Below are 20,159 nucleotides of genomic sequence, written 5' to 3'. Positions count from 1 at the left end.
AAAAAAAAATCTCGGCTAAGTTTAAAAAAAACGTGGCACTTCTACGTGAAAAATTATCCGAAATTTCTCACATTGTTTCACAACGAAATATTCTCTTTTTAAAATGGATACTTTCAGTAGGTATTTCTTAAATTTCTAAGATTAAGAATAATATTTAACTTAACTGTTTATACTAAACGTTCAACACCGAAGGACATGTTTTTCGCAAAACATTATAATAGATTGATAAAGTATTAAGATAAATAACACAAAATAAGGAAGTGAGCTTTTAACAATGAGGATGACATCAAAGTCATTATAAATACTTAAGCTGTCAATCTATCACCGTAGATCTAACATCAACAATGATATTTAATAGACAAATATTTCATAAGTTTTTACCACCACATTAGTGTAAGGCCTGAGTGGACGCTCGAAGCGGAGCGTTCGGCGGGGCGTGCAGCGTGGCGTCGGGCTCACAAGTAATTTGAGCAGCGTGCACTAAGGCCGCTCCTTTACACTTGCATTTGTTTAACATGCACGCCGCACGCCCCGCCCCGCTGCACGCCCAACTCGAGCGTCCACTCAGGCCTTACACTTAGGGAGGCTTTTATCTGAACGAAAAGAGCAAAGTTGTTCTAGTTACTAGAATCTAGTAGATATATCATTTGAACGAAACGCAACTGTCACACTAATACGAAAGAGTGATAGAGAGACACAAAGCGATTCGACGGCGAAGCGCAAACGATTGTCACCTTGGCTAGACCGCCAGATTACCTATATATGTACAAAAATGTGTCTAGTGTGTTTATGTATGTTTATTTATTTGCCCTGAAGCCCAAAAAAAATTTGGCGTATAAAATACTAAAATCAAACTTGCTTGTGTGGTTCAATGCATGCGTACAAAGTTCTCTTTTTTTGTCATTGGTATTAATTACCTATTTTAATTTTGCTAGATAAATATGCAAATAACCAACAGTTTTTTCTTCTATTCCCGTATGAGAATAAAGTTGTATCACGTTGTTACTTTTTAAAAGTTCTTTGTAATATGTTTTGTGATATAAATAAATAAATGATTTAATTGACCTAATACTAATAGTTATTTCTGGTATGCATTCTCGGCGTTTACTTAAAAATTATTTAATAAAACCTTCAACTATAATTCTTCACTTTCTAAGTTATTACCTCTGATATTTCCTTTACTAATTAACCTAGCGTCTAGTCGCTTGGACCATTATAAATTAAACTAAGATCTATAACAACTGCGACTAATCGAAGATCACAATTTACTAGTTTATTTAAAAGGCTATTGGAATCATCGAGTGTAATTACAAACGCTTACTCACTGAGCAGAAGAGATCTTGTTCCAATGAAACTTTTTTTAAATTACGAATTTTTGTCTAAATTTACAAAAAACTTGAAGCACTACTACTATAGCGTAGAACTTTTAGGTTAGAATCCTTTTCCGAGGTATTTTAAAACATTACTTAAGGTAATTCAGCGTTATTATCTAAGCATAAAGACTGATTTATTAATTCAGAAGGATTTGTTTATATATTCGAGCTTAGAAAACATTTAAGTCTGAAATTAAAGCTGGTACATGTTTCAAAAGACCCCAAAGACTCAAGTATTTACTAACACTGCTGATTACAAATTATTCCTACACAAAAAAAACCATGCCGCCATGCCCGGGTGGCCAAGCGGTCTAGGCATCTATCGCGAAAGCAGTGGACGCTGGTTCGATTCCAGCCCTGGGCACTGAAGGTCGTAATCACTTTTTCTTTCGCATATGCTATGTATTGCAGCTATATTATACTGGTTTATTAAAATTGCGCACACGTAAGCAATAGCAGTAGCGAGGCCCTTAAATCTACAAGATAAACGGTCGTGTTTGAGGCTATCGTGTATGCAAATGCGTGGACCAATATCGACGAGTTACCGCATACTTGGGGCACTTAACCCGGCACAGGCATTTCTTTGACATTATCTACATGTGTATTTGTCAAACAGTACACAGTATTTACATTTAATAAGTACACTAACGTGGTATCTAACATTAACTAGTAATAATATTATTATGTACTTGTTTATGTTTGTAGACTTTTTACATACTTAACTACTACTCGCCCTATTTTCTTTGTACATATAACTGTTGAGGCCTAGACTCCTTTTTAGGTAGTGCATGGATACCTTTCTAAGTGGATCTTCAATGTAGACTTGTTATTTAAACTTGTGTACATAGATGTATTTGTAAATTATAATAAATTTAAATACAGTACGAGTACAACTCGGGTTTGTCGTTCAATATATTTTGAAAAATTGCCGTTGGCTGCTGTCGGCGGACGTTATATACGCATCTGATCTTCGAATTTCGGAAGCAATCGGCCGTCCATGACGTCACTAAAGATGCGTTTTAAACATAATAATGTTCATGCTAAGTTTCATGTAATTTAAGCATGTGATTTTAGAATAAGAGGGTACCTTCCATTGTGAGCGGCTTTTTAAGGGCGGGTTCGTGTGACTCTTAACAACTTTTTAACAGCTGTAACATAACTGAATGTACGTAACTTAGTATTAATGCTACTTAATTTACGTTTGACTCTATTTTACGAATGACTATGTAATACAGTCAAACTAGTTTTTACCGACCTTTTTATAAATTCATTTGCTAATCTCACGTGCTCTCCCACAAAACGTCATAACTTCTTAGAAAACTTATTGACACATACGTCGTTTTGATAATAAAATAATGACAGGTCATTATTATCATCGTCTCAAGTGCTAAAGTCACCGTAATGACTTTGACGAAACCGCAATGCCACAGAAAACAGAAAGCAGTAGCCCAGTCTTCATAGATATAGGTCGACTCACTAATCTGTAATTACTATATGTATATCTTTGGAAATTGATCTGTACAAAAGTACTACTTACATACTACCCCTGTAATAAGCAATGCCTGTCAGTAATAATAACGTCATTTGATACGAGTATGCTAATTAGCAAATTTTCAAACAATTTTCTAATAAATGTCTGTCAAATGAATACATCACAGTCTTAAAATTTTATGTGGAACAAAGTTTTATGTAGAAAGACATTTATAATAAATTTTGCAAGTTTTCAGCTCAATTCAGAAAAATACTTAAGGCGTAAGCATAACAGGCATATGAATTGCTTAAACAATAATACTTGTGTTTTGTTTTAGAAATATAATGTTTTAATGATATGTCATTAACTTATGTAGGATTTATTATAAAAAATACAACAAAACAATTGATAGATAGATAGATAAAGCATTTATTTTCACAACAGGGATTTTAAATTACAATTATTTTTACACACTTAAGCTATACTTAACCTAGAAAGTATATGTATAAATAAGCTCAAATTACATTCTACGTGACAATTGGACAGTCTCAGCTAATGTGCTGGAAGCCCCGCCTTTTACTGCGTGGTTTCAGCGCTGGTTTTCAGCCTGCCCGAAATTGAGGCGGTGACACAAGGCGACTGCTAAGTACTAACTACTAACTTATACTATATTAATTACTATATTGTATTTATTTATAGGATTAAAAAATGACTTAACCGAAACAAAAGTAAAGAGCAAATTTAGCTTAAAAAGAGTGAATAATAAGTAGGTAATTTAATTATTTATTGACATTACTAGATAAATTTGATTTCATTAATGCGTAAATAGGGAAGCTGGTGTCTAGAGTCCGTCTAGGCTAACTTTGCACCGATTTGAAAATAACAAAGTTAGGGAATGTCATTATCAACGTCACTTGTTCCTGAAAATTCGACATTAATGCCACGCAGAGTTTGGTCCAAATCTAGTTAGACTTCTGTCAATAACTTTTCTGTGACATTGCCCTTTGCTTTCGTAATGATCTGAATCTCGCAAGACGCTTTATTACCTTTGTGTAAAACTGTTGCAAAGTTCATGACTTTTACTGCAATTTACGACGATACGCTTCAGAGGGCTTACCGCGAACCACGTTCGACGTGTTGGCTCTCTGTCGCACTTGTAAATTCGTACGTAAGTGTGACAGGAAGACAACACGTCGAACGTGATTCGCGGTAGGCCCTCAGATTTTGAAATTTCGGCTGATTCGTGCGTAGCCTCAGTAGCTTAGTGGCAATGTTTTGACCCTGATATTATTTGTCAATGATATACATTAATTTAATCTTAATTGTACAAAGAAAACTTATCTAACAAAAGGCAGACTTAATGCAATAAATAAGGCATCATCTACCAGTCCATTCTAGCGTAAAGCAGAAAATATTGATGCATCATCACTACATAGTATAAAACAAAGTCGCTTAGAGCTGTCTGTACCTATGTATGCTTAGATCTTTAAAACTACGCAACGGATTTCGATGCGGGTTTTTTAATAGATAGAGTGATTCAAGAGGAAGGTTTATGTATAATTTGTTAACCCGTGCGAAGCCGGGTCGGGTCGCTAGTAATTGTACAAAGAAAACCTATCGAACTAAAGGTAGACTTTATGCAATGAATAAGGCATCATCTACCAGTCCACCTTAGCGCAAAGCAGAAAATATTGTAGGCGATGCGTCTTCTAATAAATAGGAGATTAATTATTACGAAGCAATTAAAGTAAATTGATTTGACTTTGTAATAAATTTCTATTGAACTCCACTTTCAATATTACTAGTTCTTAATATCTGATTAACAAGACAGTGACAACTCTAATACATCAGCGATTTAACATGACATATGTCAGATCAGTAATTTTGATAAGCTTGTATTAACCTAATAACGTTATATAATTATCTGTTAGGTTATTTGATAACGGATAATTGATTTCAATAAAGTGACATTTCATTCCGGTTATTTCATTCAGACTATGAACAACTTGAACTGAGCAGTTCGTTTTTAGGGTTCCGTACCCAAAGGGTAAAAGCGGCCAAGTGCGAGTCGGACTCGCCCATAAAGGGTTCCGTATTTAGGCGATTTATGACGTATAAAAAAAAACTACTTACTAGATCTCGTTCAAACCAATTTTCGGTGGAAGTTTACATGGTAATGTACATCATATATTTTTTTTAGTTTTATCATTCTCTTATTTTAGAAGTTACAGGGGGGGACACACATTTTACCACTTTGGAAGTGTCTCTCGCGCAAACTATTCAGTTTAAAAAAAAATGATATTAGAAACCTCAATATCATTTTTGAAGACCTATCCATAGATACCCCACACGTATGAGTTTGATGAAAAAAAAAATTTTGAGTTTCAGTTCGAAGTATGGGGAACCCCAAAAATTTATTGTTTTTTTTTCTATTTTTGTGTGAAAATCTTAATAAGGGGTTTACAGAATACATCTACTTACCAAGTTTCAACAGTATAGTTTTTTTAGTTTCGGAGAAAAGTGGCTGTGACATACGGACGGACAGACAGACGGACAGACGGACAGACGGACAGACAGACAGACAGACATGACGAATCTATAAGGGTTCCGTTTTTTGCCATTTGGCTACGGAACCCTAAAAACGGGACCCTATTACTAAGACTCCGCTGTCCGTCTGTCCGTCCGTCCGTCCGTCCGTCCGTCCGTCCGTCCGTCCGTCTGTCACCAGGCTGTATCTCACGAACCGTGATAGCTAGACAATTGAAATTTTCACAGATGATGTGTTTCTGTTGCCGCTATAACAACAAATACTAAAAACAGAATAAAATAAAGATTTAAGTGGGGCTCCCATACAACAAATGATTTTTGACCGAAGTTAAGCACCGTCGGGCGGGGTCAGTACTTGGATGGGTGACCGTTTTTTGCTTGTTTTGCTCTATTTTTAGGGTTCCGTAGCCAAATGGCAAAAAACGGAACCCTTATATATTCGTCATGTCTGTCTGTCTGTCTGTCCGTCTGTCCGTGTATGTCACAGTCACTTTTCTCCGAAACTATAAGAACTATACTGTTGAAACTTGGTAAGTAGATGTATTCTGTGAACCGCATTAAGATTTTCACACAAAAATAGAAAAAAAAAACAATAAATTTTTGGGGTTCCCTATACTTAGAACTGAAACTCAATTTTTTTTTTTTTTTCATCAAACCTATACGTCTGGGGTATCTATGGATAGGTCTTCAAAAATGATGTTGAGGTTTCTAATATCATTTTTTTCTAAACTGAATAGTTTGCGCGAGAGACACTTCCAAAGTGGTAAAATGTGTGTCCCCCCCCCCCCTGTAACTTTTAAAATAACAGAATGATAAAACTAAAAAAAAAATGATGTACATTACCGTGTAAACTTCCACCGAAAATTGGTTTGAACGAGATCTAGTAAGTAGTTTTTTTTTAATACGTCATAAATCGCCTAAATACGGAACCCTTCATGGGCGAGTCCGACTCGCACTTGGCCGCTTTTTTGTTGATGGTGCGGAACCCTCCGTGCGGGAGTCCGACTCGCACTTGGCCGGTTTTTTATGTTGAACTAGATTATTTTTTTATGTTGAATATTTACAAAAAATATTTTAAATACAGAAATTAAAGCTGGTCAACCAAATCTTGTCAGTAATAAAAGGCGCGAAATTCAAATTTTCTATGGGACGATATCCCTTCGCGCCTACATTTTTCAAATTGCCGCCTTTTTCTACTGTCAAGATCTGGTTGACCAAGTATATATGTTTTATTACCTTCTGTACGTAAACTTGGGAAAATGACATTTTCATAAGTATTTGTAGCCTTACCACGACTGCCTTAGCAGTGTCCAACTGATATATTCGCTAACGTCTGCGTAACTTACTTTCTATACATCTCGGTGGCACTAATATGCGAGTGCGAGCGAGATCCATAGAAAGTAAGTTACGCACACGCAAGCGAATATGTCAGTGTCAAACTTGTGGTAGCGGTACAGAATAGCTAGATTTTTGCATTCATAAGACCCTAAATTATTTTGTTAAAGTATAAGCCTAGTAGACTACGAGTATTATTTAAATATGTATGACTTCCTCAATTTTAAATTACACAAACTATTTAGCTCCATGGTTGGCTGGCAGAGAATGCCTAGAGGTAGATTTATTATTTAATATGTACTACAATAAGTATATGATTATATACATACTCGTACAGCACACACTTTCACTGGTGACCGAAGAGATGGCAGCTTCCTCACACAAGGTACTAGTACAGCAATAGGTACAGCGTGGAAATGCTGTCAGCATCCTCGGTCCCATGCTAAAGGGGCCAATTTTTTCAGATATATTTTCGTTTTATTTAGTATTAGTTTTTAGTTGAAATTTAGTTTTAAATTATGAATTATATTATTTCAGTCACTTACAATTAATAAAATAAATAGATCTACCACAAAAATCGATGATACTAGCTCTCAAATACCTACGTGACTCATCTTCAGCTCAGTTCAAACATATTGCCCCACATAAATATTGATTTGATAATTAAATGTCGCGTCAGCACGTGCTAATGATAATCACTATTAATCAGTGGATGCATGACTTCCTTGATAGATCCAGTTTATAAATGTAAGTTAATTTAATGAAGATGATGATACTTCAGTGATATGAGTCACTGTCTTAAGGGGCCCACTGATTAACAGTCCGCCGGACGGTATCGGCCTGTCAGTTGTTCGGAACTGTCAAATTTTTGTTCTAACTGACAGGCCGATACCGTCCGGCGGACTGGTAATCAGTGGGCCCCTTTATTCTAGTCTAGTAGGATTGTAAAATTAAAATAAAAAAAATAGTACAGTCGACGTCAAAGATATGTTTACACTTTTGCACATTACTCCTTTGTAATAACGTGAGAAATGTAAACTTATTTTTGACGCCGACTGTACATATATTACTGTCTATTCTTTCTACTCACATATTGCAACGTATTGATTCATCTTTTTGACGATCATGACATGTATTCGTGTAAATTGACATAACTTTACAATTTATAATGTAATGCTATTGTGAAATAAGTATAATTTACAAATATTTACATTTGGGGTTTTGGAGTAAAACGATTAATCGTCAACCAAAATTTCAGTTAATCGCCTTTAACGATCAATCGCGATCGGAATGGATTGGATTAAAACATCAAGAGTGATCTAATTTGCTAAATACATATGCGGCTCGAAGGACCAATGTTCAGCGGTGAGGTGGATACTGCTGGTTCGAAATGGTTGAAGAAGAAAACTCCGTCTTTGGTCACAAAACTATATATTTATTACAAAAGGAAATTAACACATACAGTTCGTTTAAGGTGAATAAGTTTTGGCAAAAATTGAATTTTTGGTACACGCTTTTATCGCTGACTGTACTTTTCTTACGACAGACAACTAATACTCATCGAGACAATTCTAAAAACCCCTAACACAATTAGGTTGCGTTGTTTCATCACAGAGTTCCTATGGCCACCTCCTGTCTCCATCATCAGATCAGCTCGATGGTACCATAATATTGCATTGTCACCCGACTTACATGTGTATGCAAAATTTAGCTCAATCGGAAACCGGGAAGTGGATCAAATTTAACTTCCAAGATTCCATTACATGTTAGTTACATACATGTCGACCTAATAAAAGCGTGTTAAAAAGTGAAGACAATGTTTCTATGGTTTCCAATGGTAACGGAATAGAGTTCTGTTGGACTTGCCAACATGTTGCACCGAAATAAGTGTTAGGTATTTACTTTGAGGGCATTGATATGTGTCCTCTGTCAGGAAAATAAGATAAATTACCTTTTGCCTGTTATTATTTGATGATTAGTGACTCGTATTGGAAAAAACCCCAATTTCAAGCCCATAGTTATAAAGTTTACATTTAACTAAGTTTTTTTCTTTTTCATTTCAGCAGCTCGAACAAGGATATTTCGCTGCTTAAAAACAGTGAGGTAAATGTGATTTTGATTATGGAATCTTTCGCTTATAAACCTGGGATTTAAAATAAGCTCACCAAGAAATGTCGAACTGTGCTTTCGTGTTACAGAAATAACTAATGTTTTATTTTCAAGCATATATATTTATTTTGTCGTATTAATTTGAAACTGCGAATACTGCCACTATTTTCGTAAAAAATAGAAAGCCGAAGGCTTCTTTGTGTATAATAATAAACGTATAATCGGGTGCTTGGACATAGGTGCTAAATTAATACATATTTGATCAGGAGCTAATCGTACAACTTGCGCACAAAGGGTTCCGTTTATAAAATTTAAACTAAAATAAACTGGCGTGCCTTATTAAGATATGTATGTAATTCTTTAAAGTAAGGTAGGATATAGCGAGCATTATCATAATTGCATATGCATTCACTTAATAATTAATTTAATTAACAGGACCCTAGTGTAAATTTCATTTGATAGCGTGACGAGCGTTCGCGTTTGCATTATGTCTATTTTTGTATGGGATTTTGAACAGCGCGCCAAGCAAAATCCCATACAAAATGACACTTAACGCAAACGCGTATATAAGTACGTCACGTTACGCTATCGAATGAATTTTACACTAGGGTTACAGAACAAACGGTTACTTATTCCTCTATGAGCATAACTTTTCTTTGAAATGTTAGGTTATTTTGAAAACTTTTCGTCGTTGTATGGATAACAGGTACGGAACCCCAAAAATGTGTAATGTCAGGTTAGAGCGTTGGCAAAAACACGAGTTGCGCGCGCAGCAGAGCGTTGGAAGTGCGCAACCGAGTTGGGAAACGGTGGAAACCGAGCGTTTACCGCTTACTAGTCTTACTACGACGACGGACATATGTTCATGTAACGTCACTACAATATTAAAAAATTATGTTAGTGGTGGTAATTGCTATAACTGTTCCAAATTTTAACTATCTACGTCAAACGGTCTCTGAGAAAAACACATTTAATCGATTTGCAAGATCAGAGTGATCCCATAAGTGTTCCGTAAACAAAGTTTTGTACGGAACACTAACAAAGTCGCTTCCCGCTGTCTGTCCCAATGTATGCTTAGATCTTTAAAACTAGGCAACGGATTTTGATGCGGTTTTTTTAATAAATAGAGTGATTCAAGAGGAAGGTTTATGTATAATTTGTTAACCCGTGCGAAGCCGGGGCGGGTCGCTAATACCTAGTTACCGATAGTCAAAGATTCTATATGGATTTCGGTATCGACTGTGTCATCATGATAAATATTCAAATAAACTAGAGTCGAACCAAGCTATCTGCATAAACTCTGCAATGAGTCAACCTCAAAGTATGGAAGTTTTCAGCATAATCGTTACCGAAATACGGAATACGGAAAATATTATTTTATTTATAATATAATAAAATTATGACGTTTATGGTCACTTTATCACGACTCAGTTGGTGAAGAGTTAGCTTAGGATGGACTCTAATATACAAATTATACAATTAAACTAATCATCTTAATAATTTTCTGCCCGCGACTTAGTCTGCGTGGAAAATTCTAGCCCGGATCCTATTTCTCCATTATCTTTGTGAAGATATGAGAAAATAACCTTTAGATAAGTTCAAAGGTTGTTATTGTCACCCGTCAGTCTGGTTTCGACCCGGCTCGGTTAGGCGGTTATCACACTAGCGCCGCCTCTGAAGTATCATCCAGTATGTGGACTCATTGAACGAGCGAAGCGGTCTGGTTTAATATGAGAAAAGTTACATATAGTATGTCAAGCAGGATATGTCAGTAGCAATGTAAAGCAAACTAAAGTATGGTATCCCTAGGAAACGAACCACAAGCAGCAATGTACATCGAACAACGATGAAATGTAAAGAAACAGTTCCACAGATAAGATAGGTATAAATGACACGCGATTTTCGAAAAATTCAAACGTAGTGTTGTTATCCCGCGATTTTTCAAATTTGCCGCCTTTTTCTACTGACAATATTTACTTGACCAAGTATATTTCGTTGTTCTTCACCACGGCTCACATTTTTACCGATTTTTTTTTTGTTTTTTTTTTATGTAAAGTTTTTCAGTACCTGGATATTTTGATTGCGGAGATAGTGCCATTTGGTTACATTCTTAAATATTACGGGTCTTTACTTGTATTCGTGATAAAACACAGTGGAAATAAAACAGCTTGTGGAATAAGTTATGTTTTATAATTCTAGATACCTAAGCGAATTACTTGCTATCAATATTCAAACATTCTTAATATTTAATAATTTAATTTATGCGTCACTAATTTACGTATTTGTGACGTAGCACCTTAAGAGAGATTCTTAACCAAAATAAACGAATATTTTTTTTTATCGAAAGGAACATAGAATCTATATTTTCTTTATATAAATATTTACCTAGGTAGCTACTTACATATTTTAATTTTATATTTTTATTATGATATCCTAAAAACAAGCAACAACGGTTGCATTCCGGGAGTGCCGATAGAAGTGAAAACTCACCTCACTATGTTACCGACGCCCGGTAACACGATACATACGTTTAGCGGAGGTATTCTATTTATTTATTATATATTATTATCATTCTCAAATATGACATGTTTATTTACATACTGCCATAACAACGTCAAATTATTTGTTAATTATTTATTGTAAAGAGTCTTGAAAAGGAGTCCGCAACATAAATGTCAAATAACATTGAGTTTTTCTTTATTGATTTAAATGCCATTTAAATTATGAGTGGCCATCTAAACCTTACGCCCCTCACGGTCACGTGGTCGCCTTACGCTGTCTCGAGTTTATCATTTTTTCTCCACCTCAAAAAGTGCACAGCGCCGCTAAAGGAGTTCTCACTTCAAAAATGGTTTTTGTTACACCGCCTATAATACCTACTTATTATAATAAAATGTATGCCAAAATCACATGATACATAATTAATTAATTAATTATGCATCAGCTTGCGAATTACTGGTAATCAGTGATTATTGGACTATATTCGTGTCTCTTTAATATTCATAACATACATATTTTTTTATGTATATCGCTACATCGAAGTATTTTATTACCCTTTTTAGGGTTCCGTAGCCAAATGGCGAAAAACGGAACCCTTATAGATTCGTCATGTCTGTCTGTCTGTCCGTCTGTCCGTCCGTATGTCACAGTCACTTTTCTCCGAAACTATAAGAACTATACTGTTGAAACTTGGTAAGTAGATGTATTCTGTGAACCGCATTAAGATTTTCACACAAAAATAGAAAAAAAAAACAATAAATTTTTGGGGTTCCCAATACTTAGAACTGAAACTCAAAAATTTTTTTTTTCATCAAACCCATACGTGTGGGGTATCTATGGATAGGTCTTCAAAAATGATATTGAGGTTTCTAATATCATTTTTTTCTAAACTGAATAGTTTGCGCGAGAGACACTTCCAAAGTGGTAAAATGTGTGTGTGTCCCCCCCCCCCCCCTGTAACTTCTATGATAAAACTAAAAAAATATATGATGTACATTACCATGTAAACTTCCACCGAAAATTGGTTTGAACGAGATCTAGTAAGTAGTTTTTTTTTAATACGTCATAAATCGCCTAAATACGGAACCCTTCATGGGCGAGTCCGACTCGCACTTGGCCGCTTTTTTATGTAAATATGAACACCTGGCGATACTTTTATTTATTAAGATTAAAATTTAAATCCCTAATAGTCAAAAACAGGTAGAGGTGATATCAATTATAGAAGACTAGCGACGCGCCCCGGCTTCGCACGGGTTAACAAATTATACATAAACCTTCCTCTTGAATCACTCTATCTATTAAAAAGCGGCCAAGTGCGAGTCGGACTCGCCCATGAAGGGTTCCGTATTTAGGCGATTTATGACGTATTAAAAAAACTACTTACTAGATCTCGTTCAAACTAATTTTCGGTGGAAGTTTACATGGTAATGTACATCATATATTTTTTTTAGTTTTATCATTCTGTTATATTAGAAGTTACAGGGGGGGGGGGGGACACACATTTTACCACTTTGGAAGTGTCTCTCGCGCAAACTATTCAGTTTAGAAAAAAATGATATTAGAAACCTCAATATCATTTTTGAAGACCTATCCATAGATACCCCACACGTATGGGTTTGATGAAAAAAAAAATTTCGAGTTTCAGTTCTAAGTATGGGGAACCCCAAAAATTTATTGTTTTTTTTCTATTTTTGTGTGAAAATCTTAATGCGGTTCACAGAATACATCTACTTACCAAGTTTCAACAGTATAGTTCTTATAGTTTCGGAGAAAAGTGACTGTGACATACAGACGGACAGACGGACAGACAGACAGACAGACAGACAGACAGACATGACGAATCTATAAGGGTTCCGTTTTTTGCCATTTGGCTACGGAACCCTAAAAACCACATCTAAATCCTTTGCGTGGTTTTAAAGATCTAAGCATACATAGGAACAGACAGACAGCGGGAAGCGACTTTGTTTTGTACTATGTAGTATTGTACCTCTTCTCTTATCATTGTAAAACTTTCGATTCCGATTTCGAAATTATAAGACACCACTGTTTAGGTATCTTTATTTAAAATATTAGGCGTTATACCACACTAATGGTAGGTATACGTTAATTCAAGAATAACACTGTAGGTACCTATATTTATTGCCTCTAAGGTTCGACGGCAGAGAAATTTTCAAAAAATATGTCATATATTATTATAGAAAGTTTTAACCATAAGGCCATTAGGCATGCTTGGATGAAATATCCAGTAAAATATATTCCATTTAAAACGTAACAATTTGCTTACGTCATACATATCTATAGGTCTATCTATAGATCTACCGTACAACTGAGTAGGTAAGAATTTATAGGTCAGCTAAGGACTGGTTAAAGGCTTCGTTGTATAAAGCTAGTTTGTATTATATTATGTAGTTATAAATGTTATATACAAACAAATTCAAACCCATCCAATATTTCTTCGGTCTCAATGACGGTGCAGCTACCTAACCCGTCTACCTCCACCCTGCACTAGCGCCATGTTTTTGTTGTTGCTGATTCTGTTTTTTTTATAATTTTACATTAATTTTTGATAATTAAACGTGATTGACCTCGTTAACAACAAGTTTAAATCCCAAAACACAGCTCATAAATACTAGAACCTTATACTAGAAAATTTCCTCACAACTGTTTTACTAACCACCTGAGACAAAAATGTTAGACCTATAGCAACTTTTCCACTAACGATTCATGTGTCATGAGTGTAAAGTCTACTTTTTTATTTGGTAGACTAAAATGACATTTCATAGTATGAAATGACACATGATGTTCATACTATGAAATGTCATTTTAGTCTACTGAATAAAAAAATAGACTTTAATGACGCTAATCCAACTTGATTTTAAAATCATAGACCACCACTTACGTAATCCGTATCACTAGACGAAATGCTTGCGAAAACATCTGAGTGTCGCACGTTTCTTGCCGTTCGGACGAAAAGAGGCATAAGTAATAATAAACGGCTACTGCGTGTATAGTCGTATTTCATACGACTATTTATTTATTTGGGTGATAAAGAAAGAAGAAAAAAGGATTTTGAGGACACTCAAGAAGTATTTTCATCTTTGAATTGAAAAAAATTTGCTACCCCAAATCAAATTTGATTAACCCACAGTGATACAGTAAAACAGCCAACATTTTTTTCCCAATTTTAGTAATTAACAGTAGCTCAGTATGACTTTACATTACACCTTGAAATTGCAGAGTATAGCTAATAGTTGAAAAACACCCTGAAATCTCAATTTTTACACGCCGTGGCAGGCCAAATTATGTATGTAAACACTTTATTGTACATAAGACAGATTAAGATACAATGAAAAGAAAGTATACAATGCACAAAGGCGAACTTATCCCTATAAGGGATCTCTTCCAGTCAACCTTTGAGCAATATATGTATATGTTGAATAGTCGTTTTTAGGGTTCCGTAGCCAAATGGCAAAAAACGGAACCCTTATAGATTCGTCATGTCTGTCTGTCTGTCTGTCCGTCTGTCCGTCTGTCTGTCCGTCCGTATGTCACAGCCACTTTTCTCCGAAACTATAAGAACTATACTGTTGAAACTTGGTAAGTAGATGTATTCTGTGAACCGCATTAAGATTTTCACACAAAAATAGAAAAAAAACAATAAATTTTTGGGGTTCCCCATACTTTGAACTGAAACTCAAAATTTTTTTTTTTCATTAAACCCATACGTGTGGGGTATCTATGGATAGGTCTTCAAAAATGATATTGAGGTTTCTAATATCATTTTTTTCTAAACTGAATAGTTTGCGCGAGAGACACTTCCAAAGTGGTAAAATGTGTGTCCCCCCCCCCTGTAACTTCTAAAATAAGAGAAAGATAAAACTAAAAAAAATATATGATGTACATTACCATGTAAACTTCCACCGAAAATTGGTTTGAACGAGATCTAGTAAGTAGTTTTTTTTTATACGTCATAAATCGCCTAAATACGGAACCCTTCATGGGCGAGTCCGACTCGCACTTGGCCGCTTTTTTGTAAATGCTAATAATATAATTATTAGTCTGTTTTAAAATGTATTTTCTTATATATAACTTCATTAATTTCTTTAAACAATACGTGTTAATTAAGCACGCAATAGGTATACACATTACTTGAAATTACGTACCATTATGGCTACAAAATATGACCATACTTTAGTCTTATTGCCATAACCATAAAGACCAAGTTTGCTCAATGAAGTGTTGTTTTTAGTACACGCCCTGACAGTTCCTGCTAATTTGCTTACTGAAGCAGTGAATCGTTACTACTTGCTTGACTTATTAATGAGCGTAATTATCAAATTCCACTTAGCCCAGAAAATAGACAGACAAACACACAGACACAGACACACACAGAGAGACACAGGACAGAGGTTTTGGTACACAACTAAATAAATTACTTCGTCAATTTAACAAATCGTTGAATAATCGTTGGTCCCTAACTCCCGTCCCTATTCGTCATTTTGACATTTCAAAAATTCAAGTCGTTTCTTGTTTTTCCGGAAAAATCCAAAAAACGCTACTGCTGTCATGTTAAATTTAAAATTAAGTATTTAAGAAGTATCCCATAGGACCTTCTACTACTGAATAATATACCGTTCACGTGTATGACGTCAGGTTAAAATAAACCTCAAGTGTATATCAATATTCGCCTTTATGACATTTTTCTATCAAATGCTAATACGCTAATGAATCTTATTAGAATAATAATTCGTCGAAAAAAAATGTCGCTCTTTAATCGTAAAAAGTTGTTTGAGCCGGTATCCGTTTCGATCACCTTGGTTTCAACTGTCGAAAATATCTTGCAATTTTACTTTTTAGTAGGCGGCGTGTTTTGCAAAATGTGGTGACATCTTAATGGTCTCCTAGGCTAGTAGATAATGACCGACCTACGAAGCAGAAGGTACAGTCAGCAGCAGAAGTTGCTAAGCGGGCGAGGTGTTCAAAATGATATTGACGCGACTATATTGTTAAGAGAATAAGAGTGTGTCAAGGTAATTTTGAACACCTCACTCGCTTAGCAACTTCTGCTGCTGACTGTACCGGGTTCTAATTCTGGTAAGGGTATTCGTATGTGTGTCTATCACATATATTTATTCCTGAGTTGATGTATGGATGTTGCCTATGTATTTAAGTATTTATCTATTGTATATATCGTCGTATACCCTTGGGGGGTCTTGAGCTTACATAATATACAGCTTATAGATTTTTTACAAACTAGACTTGAACTTGCATTATTTAGCTAGTGACGATAACTAACATTTTTTTTCATTTTATTTCACCTGGCTCATAAGATTTGTTAACGCACAGCATAATGTACATATCCAAGGAAAAATAAATTTATGAGACCTCTTCCAGGCAACCTCAGAACAAATTAATGAATATTGCACGAAATAATAATCAAAATACTGTATGAGTGTTTTCACTCGTAATTGTATGAAAATAAACTTGTTGCAGGTACTATATGTCGTATCCTAGATAGCAAGTGAAGCATTGGAACCTACCGTCTGACCGCCCGTCATGGTCTACATTTATATACTGACTGTAACTCCTGCTATATTGGGATTATACAAATAATTTTACCATTGAAGGTGAAATTTGCAATATTTTGGATTCTGTTAGGTTAGCGTGTGTATCTCTACACTCTAAGTGTGTGTATTTGTATTATCTTTATGTATTGCAGAGGCTTTCAAAACTAAGGAGTTTAAAAAATGGTGCTGTAAGTTTCATTTCATACACGATGTGTTTTATATGCTTAGCCTTTGCTTACGTTGCGATACATATATTCGTTTTAACTATAAGAGAGACATAGACAAATTTATGATTGTTTTTTAAGTATCTTTCCTTGCGAAGACGTTAAAAGCATCCATATTTTAACACGTTACAGTACGAATGTTACGAAATATTAGGTGTTCACTAAAACGTTGTGCGTCAAGAGTTTCACTTCGTAACCAATGATATATAACCAGTATTCAGTGTTACTACACAAATCCTCAGCTCCTTGTAAATTTAACAAGATTTTCAATAAAAAAAGGACTTAAGCACATTGTGTTAAAGTTGGAATTGTAATGTTTGAGATCACGGTGTATTGTCAAATGTATAAAAAGTGTTTGCCATTGTTTTTGACACCATTCAACTGTCGACTCGAAGGTTTCAGAAAGACAGACAGACTATTCATATTTGTAGTTGGTATGTAATTTAGTTAAGATTTGAGTATATTTTTGGTCACATACGAATCTTATTGGAGTACAATAGGAGTGGATAATTAATTTTTGTAACATATACATACGAGTATATGAAGTACATAATTAAATTACCTGGTTAACTTTTGTCTTCATTACCCTTTTGATTTTTTATACAAAAAGACTTTGGTCAGTTGAAAAACAAAGTAAAAACTAACCACTTAATTTGTTTTTAAAATAGAGCCATCATAAAAACATGCATTGCGAATCGCTCTATTAATTTGTTACCTCAGTATACTGGGTATGCCTAGTTTTAAAATAAAAATAGATCGATATGTTTTTCTATATAGTACCTAGTTATTTCATTAAGTACTATGTTGTTACTTTGTATTTGTACACAGTATTTTTTTTACACTAAATTATTTTAAAATTTATTTTATTTTTTAGTCACCTGACGAGCTCTGCAAATTTATAATTTATGGCTTAAATTAGATAAATATAAATAATGTACTCAGGGTTTTTGCAACCTGTGTGGCATTCTGACGACACCTAACGTAAAAAATGTAAACGTGATTTGTAAAGTTAGGTTTGCATTTAATTTAATAAAATAGACAGCTAGGTATATTTTATAAGTGCAGGATATCATGAAATGTTACTCTGTACTTAATGCATTAAATTGGTCAAAGAAATCTAGATAGTAGTCGCAATAAATTGATTAAAGAAATCTTAATAAAATTTTAGCAGTAAATCTTAATACCTAAAATTTTGTACTAAACTTTTTTTAATTAAAGATCTTAAACACAGTCAAAAGTTTGTTTTTTTTTTTCATTTTATATGTATCAAGGTTTATCTTCATATTAACAAGCAAGCAGTATACCTAACATCAATTTCCTACACTACATTAATTCCTACATTTACTAACTGGCCAAGCTAGAGTCAACTTAGCACACGCAAAATTTCCCAGCTTACTTCCTACGCTTAAAAAAAAGTATGTACTCACGTTTTCAAAAAAGGAATCAACAGGGCGGTCCCGGGGCACAGTACAAGTAAAGGATCACGCACATACAAGCCATACACACAAATCCATCACACGTTCGCGGCACAATTTTTCCGTTGAAACTAATGCCGCGTCCGACGCGAGCGAGCGCTGGCCGACGACTGGCGCTGAGAGAAGGGACGGCCGTTTTGAAAATGGAAGTGGAGTTTCCAGGATATATTGAGATTTGAAAAATCACGTGTACTGGCCTATATGATGATGGAGTGTCATTGTTTTTTTTTTAATTACCGTTTGTTTTATATTGAACGATATGTTTTAGTGTCCAAGAAAAATAGTGAACGGCGAGTGAAGGGACGGTGGTTTTGAAAATGGAAGTGGAGTTTCCAGGATATATTGAGGTTTGATAAATCACGTGAACTGGCCTGTATGATGATGAAGTCGGTGTCATTGTTTTTTTTAACTACCGTTTGTTTTATATTGAAGGATTTTAGTTATGAAGAAAAATAGTGAGCGGCGAGTGAAGGGACGGTGGTTTTGAAAATGGAAGTAGTTTCCAAGATATTGAGAATGAAAAAAGATTTACATCAACTGGCCAGGACGATATCATTACATTATAATTTGGTATGGTATGAATTTTACGTATAAAAAAATTGTGTTTTCAATTAATTCTTAATTTAATTTAGTCAATCGAATTTTGCTATGCACTCTTTTAAATAGATATGTCATTAATTGTGATTTTCTTTAACAATATTTTTTGAGTTAACTGCCCAATATAATTAAGTTTCAATAAAAATTATACATTTCATGAAAGAAACCAATATTCAGCCCTTCACAGAAAAGACATCAACGGGATCTCGAACCGGCTACTACGACTTATGCACACCGACCCAGTACGGCAAAAAAAAGAAAAATCAATTTATTTTTGTACTTGACAACTAACAATAGACTACATAATATTTAACCGATTTAAAAACAGAGATGACATGTTTGTAAGAGAGCTATGAGCCCAGTATAAAAATATGATATACCAGCCAGCTTCTAAATCTGATATCTATAGGAAAAATGCGTATAACATGTGTATTGTTTTGTTCAATAATCTCCCTCATGAATTGAGAATATTGCATGGAAATGTATTTAAGAAAGAACTGACTAAATGGCTACAATATCATTGCTTTTATACTATTAAGGGCCTACTGCAGCCGCGTCTGGCGCTTCGTAAACCACGCCCGCTAGTTCTTCCCTCCCCGCTAACACGCACACATGGAAAAGCTTCGCGCCGCACGTGAAGTTTGTGTTACCTTTTAGCACCATCTAACGTTACAGAAGTTAACTACCATTATACGCGGTCGCTGCGGTCGGCCAGAAACTTAAATTCGGAAAAAATTGAAACAGATGGCGTTGTTACTTGTTCATAATAGCAAACAATAAAATAATTAATTCATAAACCTGCATATTTATTGTTGTTTTGGAAGATGTTAACAGCATAGAAGCAGCAGCGTAGATAGCATATAAGTTAAGAGTACCTATTGATAATAAGAAAATAGCACAAGAACAGAAAAGAGATTATTTTTCATAAAATATGATGAAAACAGATTTACTTACTTGATTAC

General features: G+C 34.8%; 1 protein-coding gene and 1 long non-coding RNA gene across 4 annotated transcripts in view; one reads left to right on the top strand and one right to left on the bottom strand.

Annotated features, from left to right (window-relative positions):
- The window catches only part of LOC134657799 (A disintegrin and metalloproteinase with thrombospondin motifs like), a 231,981-nt gene extending 213,252 nt beyond the window's left edge, over window positions 1-18,729 (bottom strand). For 2 of the 3 annotated variants that reach the window (XM_063513358.1, XM_063513354.1), the window contains exon 1: window positions 18,553-18,728. The gene's annotated coding sequence lies outside the window, so the exon portion shown is untranslated. Of the gene's footprint in view, window positions 1-18,552 lie in introns of all 3 variants that reach the window. The other variant, XM_063513359.1, reaches the window with a different exon arrangement.
- The window catches only part of LOC134657883 (uncharacterized), a 485,626-nt gene that overhangs the window by 320,619 nt on the left and 144,848 nt on the right, over window positions 1-20,159 (top strand). The window lies entirely within an intron of this gene.

This window comes from Cydia amplana, chromosome 21, assembly GCF_948474715.1.
Source record: "Cydia amplana chromosome 21, ilCydAmpl1.1, whole genome shotgun sequence".
NCBI classification, from domain to species: domain Eukaryota; kingdom Metazoa; phylum Arthropoda; class Insecta; order Lepidoptera; family Tortricidae; genus Cydia; species Cydia amplana.
Note: the sequence above shows the minus strand (reverse complement) of the source record. Positions and strands in the feature narration are given on the sequence as shown.